Below are 13,165 nucleotides of genomic sequence, written 5' to 3'. Positions count from 1 at the left end.
GGGTTGTACATTTCATCACCTGGTTGGTGGCATGAAGGAGAGTACAGGTTATACATTTCATCACCTGGTTGGTGGCATGAGTGGCAAGTTACCAAATGATATTAGAGTACGGGTTGTACATTTCATCACCTGGTTGGTGGCATGAAGGAGAGTACGGGTTGTACATTTCATCATCTGGTTGGTGGCATGAATGACAAGTTGCCAAATGATATTAGAGTACGGGTTGTACATTTCATCACCTGGTTGGTGGCATGAAAGAGAGTGCGGGTTGTACATTTCATCACCTGGTTAGTGGCATGAAGATGAATTCCTTCTTCACCTGGTTGATGGCATGAGTGGCAAGTTACCAAATGATATTAGAGTACGGGTTGTACAATTCATCACCTGGTTGTATATTTAGGGCCTCGTATTTAGACCTCATATAAATATTCGAGGGACTTAAATGTAATTATGTAATAAAGGAAGGGGCAAATATGTAATAAGTGATGAGTCCTTATTCTATAAAAGGACCCATCACCCTCATTATTGGGGGAGACCATTTATGAGTCTGAGGCCAATTCCTAGGCCCTCTCACCCTCTCTCAAAGCTCTCACTCTCAGAGCTCTCTCTCCCTCACAAATACTCTCAGAGAAATATAATCAGTGTGGACGTAGCCCAAACCTTGGGGTGAACCACGATAACTCTTGTGTTATTTACGTTTCATGCAGATCCACAACCAGATTTACGTTGTTCCAAAACCTTCGATTTTGTGCATCAACATTTGGCACCGTCTGTGGGAAACGATATGAAAAGCTATGTCGGTTATCTCTAAATTTTCACCCCCGCCGTGAATCTGCAAAAACCCACACAGAGGCACAGACACAGAGCTCCCTCTCTCCCTCTCTCTCTCTGCCTCTGAACTCACGCCTTTCCCCACAACCCACACATTTTCCACATCTCAGAAAGCAGAAAAAACCATCTCTTTCCATTCCTCATCCGGGGTTTGTTCCCAGTGCATCAAACTCTCTCTCTACAAAACCCAGAAAGCAGAAAAATCGGGAAAACGAGATGCAATTCTTCTAGGACGTCGTACTGAGTTCCCGAGTATTCAAAAATCCAGATCTCCTGCATGATCTTTTACACTCCCCGCAGTACGATCTCCTGCACGATCTCTGCACTCCTCGCTGTACGATTTCCTGCACTCCCCGGCGGACGCTGCCTCCCGCCCGCGCAGAAATGAATCTTTCAATGTGACCCACCTGACGCATTTTGGTATTAAGGACTTTGATGGCGTTGGAGTCGTAGGGATTGAGGGGTTCACGGACAAGACCCACCATTTCTCGACCACTGATGGTGCCTGAATAGTATTGAATTCCAATGATGCGGGTGATAACGAAGCCGAGCATGAAGGTGTTCGAGGAAGAAAAGAAAGACTGCGAGTCTTGGTCCTGGGAAGAAAGAGCGGCAGAGTCATCAGCATCGGGCGGAAGGTTTTACCACTGATCGAGGGACATGAAGAGTTTTACAGGATCTTCTTCCTCCATTGCTTTGATGTGATTTCTTTCTACAATTTGATATTCTTCCTTATTTCAACATAATTGTGGAGTTTTACCGAGCTCAATTTCAACATGATTGGGTTCATGAGGGCTATGATATCGAACCTGGCATTCTTGTTCAGGAATATATTTTCGAAGAAAGGGGTGAAGGGTAAGTTCGTTAATGGGATGAACTATTATGCTTGTGTGTCTATGTTGTTTCTACTAATTCTGATTCCATCTGCCATCGTCGTGGAGGGACCCAAGATGTGGGGCTGCTGGATGGAACACAGCTCTTACGCAAATTGGATCTCATTTGGGCGGAGAGATCAAGAAAAGTAAGTGCTGTCACTTTAGAGAAAAAGAATACAGAAAGCAAAAGCAAGGAGCGAGGAGACAGAAAGGAAAGCAAAAACGAAAGCAAAAAGAAAAGGGAAATGACATTATTTCCTTGTCTGTCATCCGTCGAAAGAAAGAAAAATAAAGAGAAAGCAAAAAAGAGGCACATGGGGACACTGCAAAAGTGAGGAATAAACATCCCATCAGAATGATGTGATTTACTTTTGTTATTTTTGAATGATGTAATTTATTTTATCTTTCGAAGACATCTGTATAAACCCCATAAGAGGGTAATAAAAAAATAAAAAAACGGCAAAGCCCAAAATAAATGGGCTGGCATGTTGTGGAGGGCGAAGGCCCATAAGCCCAAAATAGCACCAACCAGGTGATCAAAAGTACGCCCAACACTACAAAAAAATTATTCGGCACCCCGCTACTATTACCACTAACCAGGTGACCAAAACTACGCCCAGTACTCCAAAATTATTCGGCAACCTACCGCTATTACCACCAACCAGGTGATGAAATGTACAACCCGTACTCCAATATCATTTGGCAACCAGCCATTCATGCCACCAACCAGGTGATGAAATGTACAACCCGTACTCTAAATATCATTTGGCAACTAGCCATTCATGCCACCAACCAGGTGATGAAATGTACAACTAGTACTCTCCTTCATGCCACTAACCAGGTGATCAAAAGTACGCCCAGTACTCCAAATTATACATGAGCATTACTCATGTCGTTCATACATAAACATTCATGAGCATCACTCATGACAATCATACATAAACATTCATGACCATCATTCATGTCAACATTCATGAGCATCACTCATGTTAACATTCATGAGCATCACTCATGACAACATCCATGAGCATCACTCATGTCAATCAACATAAACATTCATGAGCATCACTCATGTTAATCAGCTTCAAAAACTTCATTTACAGAGCTCTAACTTCAAAAGCTTCATTTACAGAGCTCTAGCTTCAAAAGCTTCATTTACAAAAGCTCCAGCTTCGAAAGCTTCATTTACAGAGCTCTAGCTTCAAAGCTTCACTTGCAAAGCTTCACCTACAAAGCTTCAGTGCAGGGTATACAAATACCGCCTCCGAACAACCGCCACTTCGGCCCATACATGAATCCAATTTGAAGTCTTTAGCCAACAGACTCTATTGATCGAAGACTTGGGGGGACTACATTATGTACCATATATTGGGCCTCAACTGGGCCTCATGAAAAAAATACTTGGGGAACTTAGCCCATCACTTATGTATTGAGGAGCGAGCCCTTATTTTATAAAAGGGACTCCCTCACCTTCATTAGAGAGCACCGGCGCCAGCTGAGCAACCGTCTCGCCACGAGCATCACTCCTAACCCATTATTCATGTACTGAGGAGCGAGCCCTTAGTTTATAAAAGGGACTCCCTCACCTTCGTTAGAGAGCATCGTCGCCATCTGAGCAACCGCATCGTCGCGAGCATCACTCATAACCCATCATTTATGTATTGAGGAGCGAGCCCTTATTCTATAAAAGGGACTCCCTCACCATCATTAGAGAGCATCAACTCTAGCCCATCATCCATGTATTGAGTAGTGAGCCCTTATTTTATAAAAGGAACTCCCTCACTTTCAACGCCACAAGCCGAGCCAACCAAGGCAACATAAGCCACGAGCTGAGCAGCCTCGCAGCGTGTGCTACTTCTAGTTGAGCATCATTTCAGATTGAGCACCGCCTCATATCGAGCATCAATTGAAGACAACATCTGGTTACTTCGGCCCACACATGGACTGAATTTCAAGTCTCCGGCCAAAAGACTCTTAACTGAAGACTTGGGGGACTACTGTTTATACCATATTTAGGGCCATGTATTTAGACCTCGTATAAATACTTGAGGGACTTAAATGTAATTATGTAATAAAGGAAGGGGCAAAAATGTAATAAGTGAGGAGTCCTTATTCTATAAAAGGACCCCTCACCCTCACTATTGGGGGAGGCCATTTCTGAGTCTGAGGCCAATTCCTATGCCCTCTCACCCTCTCTCAAAACTCTCACTCTTAGAGCTCTCTCTCCCTCACAAATACTCTCAGAGAAATATAATCAGTGTGGACGTAGCCCAAACCTTGGGGTGAACCACAATAACTCTTGTGTTATTTACATTTCATGCAGATCCACGGCCGGATTTACGTTGTTCCAAGACCTCCGGTTTTGTGCATCAACAATGGGTAAAGTGAATATGGAACCAAGAATGTAAGATATACTTGACAAATTTGCAAATTCATTACAATTTCATAAAAAAAATACTAAAACTCAAGATCTTAAATTCATAAAATATCCAAAATGTGATAAGTTTGTCAAAATAAGTATTCATCACAACAATAGCACTGAAATTGTGTTCTTTTGTTTGCCAACATTCTTCCAGCAATCAAACAGATGAAAGTATAGATAATGAAACAATCAATTCAATCAAAGACATTGACTTCAATCTCTATGACAACAAAGAAGACAAACAATTGATGTCGTTGTAGGTCAATTTAAATGAAACGAAGAACGTTGTCTTACATAGTTGGATGCATGTAGCTCATACGAAATCTATCATCTATGGATCCTGCAAAACATTATGAAAGTAGTAAAAAACAATCCTCACAGATGACAGTAAAATAATAAGAAGACAGACTTGTACCAAACGTACAAACAGGACAAATACATATTAAGGGGGAAATAACCAAGAATAAAAAGATGAGGCTTCTCAAAGCCTACCAAATAGAATCACCAAGGAATTTTCCAAAGCATTAAGTGATTTTTTGTATTTTGGTTCAATGGTTCAGGCCACATGGAGAAAAGTTGGATTGGTTTTCAAGCCGCATGCTTCATCCATTCAAAAGTAGGAAAAAGTCGGATTTTTAGTTGGTTTACATAATTTTTTATAGAAACTCTTAAAACGGCATGCTTGATTCCTTTAAAAGTAGGGAACTTTAACGAAAAGCACCCGGTACTGTTCACTTTAACGAAACACCACATTTTTACACTAAAAAGTCAATCCTGGTACTATTCACTTTACCCTTTATTTTGTCCTTATCATTAAAACTCAAAGTTTTTAAGCCCTTTTCATTAGTTTTCCTTTAAAAGTATGGAAAAAAGGGATTTTTGCAGTCAAACTGTCCCGTTCTGGTTCACTGCTTTAGGCAAATTGGACAAAAGCTACATTGATTTGCAATTGCTTTCTCTTCACATGGCTACAAACTAGGCTTGACAATTCCTGACACGACTCGATAACCCGACATGATACGACCCAAAATTAACAGATGTTCGGGTCGACACGATAACGAATCGGGTATTATCGTGTAACCCGATAAGCACTTGTTAAGATAACGGGTTGGTTCGGATATACACGTGAGTAACACGATACATGATAAACAGAATATTAATTTAATAATTTTATAACCCTAAAAAATACTATAATAATTATATATATTAATTTAACAATTTTATACCCCTAAAAAGTTTAAAACTATAATAATTATATATATATATATATATATTAAATTTTATACCCCTAAAAACTACAATAATTATACGTACAAAATAAATAGATTTAAATCTACATAATATATATATATATATACACACACACACCATTGAACTTGATGGGATACACGAAACTAATTTCAACGATCCAACCGTCAAACTTGTTTGTATATGCTTCGAGATCGCATATGCCAAAATCACAAAAAACAAACATTCAGAGATTAAGTAATGAGACAAAACTTTTTGACGGTTATAAAACAAAAAATCACGATTTAACGGTTATTTTAAATTCGATTTTGATGATTTTTTACAACTACACTTGTTGACCCTATACGAATACAATAAATGAATTCGATAGTCAATTTAAAATATTTACACAAGTGGACACCACAAAATCTTATGTTATACTTAATGAAAGTATAAATAAACTTTAAGTGTTAGTGAATCTATCGTTTTGATGGGATACAAATTCTATGAAACTAATTTCAACGATCAAACTGTCAAACTTGTTTGTATATGCTTCGAGATCGCATACGCCAAAAATCACAAAAAAGAAACATTTAGAGATCAAGTAATGAGACAAAACTTTTCGATGGTTATAAAACAAAAAATCACGATTTAACGGTTATTTTAACTCTGATTTTGATGATTTTTTACAACTACACTCCTTGACCCTATACGAATACAATGAATGAATTTGATCGTCAATTTAAAATATTTACACAAGTGGATACCACAAAATCTTATGTTATACTTAATGAAAGTATAAATAAACTCTAAGTGTTAGTGAATCTATCGTTTTGATGGAATACGAATTCTATGAAACTAATTTCAACGATCAAACCATCAAACTTGTTTGTATATGCTTCGAGATCGCATACGCTAAAAATCACAAAAAAGAAACATTTAGAGATCAAGTAATGAGACAACTTTTCGATGGTTATAAAACAAAAAATCACGATTTAACGGTTATTTTAACTCCGATTTTGATGATTTTTTACAACTACACTCCTTGACCCTATACGAATACAATGAATGAATTTGATCGTCAATTTAAAATATTTACACAAGTGGATACCACAAAATCTTATATTATACTTAATGAAAGTATAAATAAACTCTAAGTGTTAGTGAATCTATCGTTTTGATGGAATACGAATTCTATGAAACTAATTTCAACGATCAAACCATCAAACTTGTTTGTATATACTTCGAGATCGCATACGCTAAAAATCACAAAAAAGAAACATTTAGAGATCAAGTAATGAGACAAAACTTTTCGATGGTTATAAAACAAAAAATCACGATTTAACGGTTATTTTAACTCCGATTTTGATGATTTTTTACAACTACACTTGTTGACCCTATACGAATACAATGAATGAATTTGATCGTCAATTTAAAATATTTACACAAGTGGATCCCATAAAATCTTATGTTATACTTAATGAAAGTATAAATAAACTCTAAGTGTTAGTGAATGTATCGTTTTGATGGGATACAAATTCTATGAAACTAATTTCAACGATCCAACCGTCAAACTTGTTTGTATATGCTTCGAGATCGCATACGCCAAAAATCACAAAAAACAAACATTTAGAGATCAAGTAATGAGACAAAACTTTTCGACGGTTATAAAACAAAAAATCACGATTTAACGGTTATCTTAACTCCGATTTTGATGATTTTTTACAACTACACTTGTTGACCCTATACGAATACAATGAATGAATTCGATGGTCAATTTAAAATATTTACACAAGTGGATACCACAAAATCTTATGTTATACTTAATGAAAGTATAAATAAACTCTAAATGTTAGTGAATCTATCGTTTTGATGGGATACGAATTCTATGAAACTAATTTCAATGATCCAACCGTCAATCTTGTTTGTATATGCTTCGAGATTGCATACGCCAAAAATCACAAAAAACAAACATTCAGAGATCAAGTACTGAGACAAAACTTTTCGACGGTTATAAAACAAAAAATCACGATTTAACGGTTATTTTAACTCCGATTTTGATGATTTTTTACAACTACACTTGTTGACACTATACAAATACAATGAATGAATTCGATGGTCAATTTAAAATATTTACACAAGTGGATACCACAAAATCTTATTAAGCGTTAGTGAATCTATATATTAAATTAAATTTTAAAAGTTGGTGGCCATTAAATTGGCTGAGATTTAATCTCAGCTGTCCATTATGCATTAGGTATTTAGGTTGGACTTTAGAGACTATCCTTCAGCTTTTCTCTTCTCTGCCGCAGACTCTTGCTTCTCTCGACCCTCTCCTGTGAACTTTCAATTTCAACTCTTCTCTTCTCTACCACAGAGTGCCGCTCCTGTGAACTTTCAGTTTCAGCTCTTCTCTTCTCTGCCACAGAGTGCCAGTCTTGTAAAAGAAATAACATGCAAACTTTGAGTTCCATTGGCAAGGTTTGAACTTTTGAGAAAGGCTTCACAACATTGAAAACAAAAACTCTTTCATTTTGAATATTCTTGCACATTTAATATTTTGTAATAGACTAGTGTATGAATGTTTTTTTATTAGGCTCTTATTTTCGAGTGTAGATGTAGTACTTAAATGACAAATATGTTTTAATGTTTTGAAGTAATATTTATGTGGTAATGTGTTGTATGTGCAAATTTAAGAAAAAAAATATATTTTTCTTAACGGGTCATAACGGGTCGGGTTACTTTACCCGTTGGGTAAAGTGACCCGACCTGTTAAGGACCCGTTAAGATAACAGGCGTGACACGACACGACCCGTTAAGATAACAGATGTTACACAAAAACGACACGAACACAACAGACAGGACCCGTTTACCAGGCTTACTACAAACTAGCAAATTTCCAATTGCTTTCTCAAATAATTTATACGTATATTTGCCTAAGCGTTCAGAGCCTGCAAAGCGGAATTAGAACCAATGAAAAAAAAGGCAAACAACTCTGAAATGCACATCTCAAGCACTTGGAACCGCATATAAAAAAAATGAACAAAATCCTACATTTCTCACAAAATTTACAAATAACTAAATCGGCTAGAGAACTCACCAGGGAACGCATCTTTTTTTTGGGATTAAAATTTTCTTCGAATCGGGATCCAATTCGCGGGTGTTTGGGTTAAAACTTAAATTTTAGCCACGAAAAGGGAGTTGGCCCAAAAAGATGAGAGAGGCCCGAAGTCCAGCCCAAGCCCAGAAGGCAGAAAAGGGCTTTCCCGACTAGGAGCAAACCATTTGCACCACTTGCTCACCTACCCAAAGACCAAGTGGTATAGACCAGCCAGCTAATCAGCCCAAAAGTACTTTATAGTGGCAATACAAGTAAATAGCTGATGAGTCATTATCCTTCAAACTGCATCCGGGCAAGAGTACTGCTACAGGAGGCCAAGCCAAAGTGTCTATAAAAGAAGAAAGAGAAATTAGAGTTGAGGACACTCAAACAAACAAACAAATACAAGCACAAACTTTGCTCAAAAGCCAGATTTGCCTTCAAACGAAGCTGTAGTCAGCCCAAGCCTTCATCCCTTTCGGGATAAACCTTCACTCAAGCCTTTGTAATAGCTCTGCTAACCTGTTCAATTCTTGCTGTAGTATCGATTTCTTTCTGTAAACTCATCTCCCTACCCATTTTCTAAAGCTCTCAACCCCCTTGATAAACCACAAAGATAGGAAGTTGCAAGACGATCAGCCTTGCCCGACAAGGTTAAACCTGGCCCGACCCTATTTGTTTTTGTCTTTTCATTCATTAGCCTAGCAATATGTTGTATACTTCAAGTTGTATTCAAGTTATTTCTAGTAAGATGGCTATTAAAAGACTCTCTCAGTGCTTGGATCCAATTTGAATATGTCTTCACAGTTTAAACCAGATCTAAGTTCTAAGCCCTCGGGCATGTAAGATTCGATCACTTAAAAGTCCTTGGCCTCAAGGCATAAAAAAGAATCTTATGTGGACTTAACCCATCCACGACAAGCTTTGATAACAAGAAGTCCGAAGTTACTTGGGGCGCAAGTAATCGACCTATTCCTTAGTTTTATTTCTATTATATTATGATTACCATAGAACGTTTGAATATGGAATGAATTCTGATAGGAAGCCTCAAGGCCTACACCTAAGGCCCTACAAAGGCACCTATTTGGATTCATTCTATTCTTCGGGCTAGAACGTTTGAGTATAGAAGGAATTCTGATGGGAAGCCTCAAGGCCTATATCTAAGGCCCTACAAAGGCACCTATTTGGATTCATTCTGCTCTTCGGGCTTAGGTAATCAGAAGTATAATGGTTATAAGACTCATACAATTAATGAAACGAACATTATATGTTCGAGTACTGAGTTAGTTATTGACTGGAAGCCTCAAGGCCTACACCTAAGGCCCCAAAAAGACACTTGTCATAACTAACATAGTCTCTCGGATATATATGCAACTAAAACTCAACATCCGTTTTACATCTGCCATGCTGAAGATGGCAGTGGCACACCTGAGCACTTAAAAGTTAATCTTGATTGTGAGCCTCAAGGCCTACACCTAAGGCCCCACGAAGGCACCTTTCAAAGTTAACTTTGTCCTTCTCTTTCAGCTTTGCTCGACAAGCCTTGCCCGACAAGCTTTGCCCGATAAGCCCACCAGTGAAGCAGAAGCCCGACAGAAAGCATCAACCGGCGCTAACCTCTCGGGGAGCTGTGTGTTCGTTGACCAGGGAACATCCTCGACTGAAATTCCTGCCACGAACAGCGGGGGTTTTTTTTTCTGATTTAAATTCTGGGTTGTCTCTCAAGCTCAAAAGTATTTCAAACCAACCAGAAAAACCAATAGCAGTCTACAAAAACTGAACAAAAAGCTTGAATAAGGCAGTAGTACATAGGCAAAACCAATCTAAGGTGTTACGCAATTCCCTGATATTTTGATGGAATATTTAAGGAAGCATGATTGCCATAAGAGATATTCAACAAAAGTAGTGTGATTGTAAACTTTACAGAAGTATCTCAACGTGCAGCATCTGCATACCTTCGCTTTCTTCAGACTCCTTTCCTCAATTTAATTTTAAATTTCATCAAATTCACAAACCTATGCAAGCCAAACAGTGTTGTTGTTGGTGCTTTCTGAGAGAGTCTCCACCTGAAATATAAGAAAACAGTATAAGGTGATCAAAAGATACACAATGCTCAAGTATGCAACAAAGCAGTAAACTCAACGGTTAAAAGGAAGAAACTGAAATTATTTACCATTTTTAATCTGTTTTTGTGCCAGAAACCTTGTGTGTAACTTTAGAAAATTAAGAACAGGGTCTAAAAGACCCAGCTGGAGGCCGGCACAACCACCAACTAAAAGGAAGCCAGATAGACAGACTTGTCGAATTACGCCATTGAAAATGACACAAGCTGAGAAGTGGAGACCAAGGGAAAAGTCATCTTTTAACTGTTAAAAAATGAAAAAAAGGGCGGATAACAAAGGAATTGGAGGGCATTTTCGCCCTTTTATTATTAATGAATGGTAATGTTTTTTTGTTGAGTTTTAGTATATGTATAATTTCTTTTTCATTTCAATAAAATTTCTTCTAACACTGTCAATGCTTCTTTATAAAATAATAAATAAATAAATAAATAGGTGAATAAACTCATTGCACTCCATTTCAATTAGTTGATTAATCAGCTAGTGGTCTAATGTTATTTCTCTTTCTAATTTTGAAGCCATAACTTAAATGTCTTAAAGATTTTGAAATCACTTTTCTAAAAATCCTAGAAGGCGTTAGGCGGTTGGTCACCTCCCCGATTAATGCCTAGGGGTTTAAAAATTAAGAAATGACGTCTAGACCTGCTGAGGTGCTTGCCTAGCCGCCTAGGTTGTCACGCCCCGATCCCGACATACATTCAGGATCCACACGTGATGTCACCAAGTATCCGTAGATCCAACAGACCTTGCCTTTGAGATATGTACAAAGCATAATTCAAGATTCGAATTGCGTAGTAATTTTTGTATGCTTTATGGCTGCATCTAACATTCTCTTTAGACTGCCTACGCACCCTAAAAAGGGATCAAGTCATTCATAGTTCACCATTCACTACACTTGGACGTTTATCACAGTACGTTTAAGCAGAAAAGCATAGCATTCCTCAATCATTTATTAGAACTTGACAAGCATGAAATTGCTAGGTCCAGAGTTGCATAACAAACCCACATGACATTCAAGATTTCAATTCCATCCATCATATAAATCACTATGTTTTCAACATGATACCTCAATCCACCGCATGTAAAATATCAAAGAATCAACGAAGCACAATATTATTCTCAAACCATATTGATCTACTACTCTATTCATAATAATAACAATCATATCCAACGACACTCCACAATCACGTCAATTAATCAATTCCATGAATCAAAGATGCATGATATTAACGTCTGACTACGTTAATCAATCAATGAAATAACATATCATTTCATGAATTTAATTAAAGAACTCTACATAATTCCCTACTTGGATTATAAGTAATAACATGGTAAATTTCATTTATATTCACAAGATCAAGTGTGGTTAATCCCCATTCACTCGAATCTAGGGTTTCGAACTAACTTATGAAAATGAGCAAGAGCAAGGATTCCGGACCACTCAACGTAATCCAACTAAAATATGGCACTTACCGAAATGTGCCAATTACCACTAATCCTCATCACCTTTGGTATGCGTATGGTCCCCTATTATGGATATATCAAGCAGAACCATAAGCATAATCTAAGCGTGCAAGCAGTAATCACCCATCGTGAATATACCAAGCATGATCACCCTTATAATACGTTTGGTCCCCTATCGCGGATATACCAAGTAAGACCACATCCTAACTCTAGGTAGTGATCACCCATCACGGATATACCAAGCATGATCACTCCTGACTGCGTATAGTTTTCCATCACGGATAAACCAAGCAAGACCATAGGCATTGTCTAATAACGTAGGCAGTGCTCACCCATCACGGATATACCAAGCATGATCACCCTTAACAGTCTCTCATTGCGGATATACCAAGCATGACTGTATTCTATAGCTCTAGGTAGTGATCACCCATCGCGGATATACCAAGAATGATCACTCCTAGAATGCGTATGGTCCCCCATCGCGAATAAACCAAGCAGGACCATAGGTATAATATAATAACATAGGCAGTGATCACCCATCGCGGATATACCGAGCATGATCACCCCTAACAATCCCTCATTACGGATATACCAAGCAGGACTGTATCCTATAACTCTAGGTAGTGATCATTCATTGCGGATATACCAAGCATGATTACTCCTAAAATGCGTATGGTCCCTCATCGCGGATAAACTAAGCAGGACCCTAGGCATAGTCTGATAACGTAGGCAATGATCATCCATCGCAGATATACCAAGCATGATCACCCATAATAGTCCCCCATCACGGATATACCAAGCATGATCACTCCTATAATGCGTATGGTCCCTCATCGTGGATATACCAAAACCATAAGCATAGTCTAATCGTGCAAGCAGTGATCACCCATCGCGTATATACCAAGCATGATCACCTCTGAAATACGTATGGTCCCCCATCATGGATATACCAAGCAGGACCATCCATGTACCACTGCTACATGATGCAGTAAATTCAACACACAACCTACCCATACCTTAACCCCTATGAGTTACAATGTAGTCACCTACACCATCAACTTCTCGTGGCCACCAATTAATATGTCACACAAGCATATAAGTTCTACAGAATACTTCTAATAAGATT

The 13,165-nt window shown here is 38.1% G+C and overlaps 2 long non-coding RNA genes across 2 annotated transcripts in view; both read right to left on the bottom strand.

The window, feature by feature from the left end:
* Positions 1 to 13,165, bottom strand: part of LOC126623651 (uncharacterized) — a 62,215-nt gene that overhangs the window by 45,746 nt on the left and 3,304 nt on the right. The window lies entirely within an intron of this gene.
* Positions 10,144 to 10,756, bottom strand: LOC126623647 (uncharacterized). The gene is made up of 3 exons (XR_007623822.1): positions 10,629 to 10,756; positions 10,411 to 10,521; positions 10,144 to 10,231 (listed from the first exon to the last, which is right to left on the bottom strand). It is a non-coding gene; the product is annotated as an uncharacterized LOC126623647 (long non-coding RNA).

Source organism: Malus sylvestris, chromosome 5 (genome assembly GCF_916048215.2).
Source record: "Malus sylvestris chromosome 5, drMalSylv7.2, whole genome shotgun sequence".
In the NCBI taxonomy this organism is placed as follows: Eukaryota; Viridiplantae; Streptophyta; class Magnoliopsida; order Rosales; family Rosaceae; genus Malus; species Malus sylvestris.
Note: the sequence above shows the minus strand (reverse complement) of the source record. Positions and strands in the feature narration are given on the sequence as shown.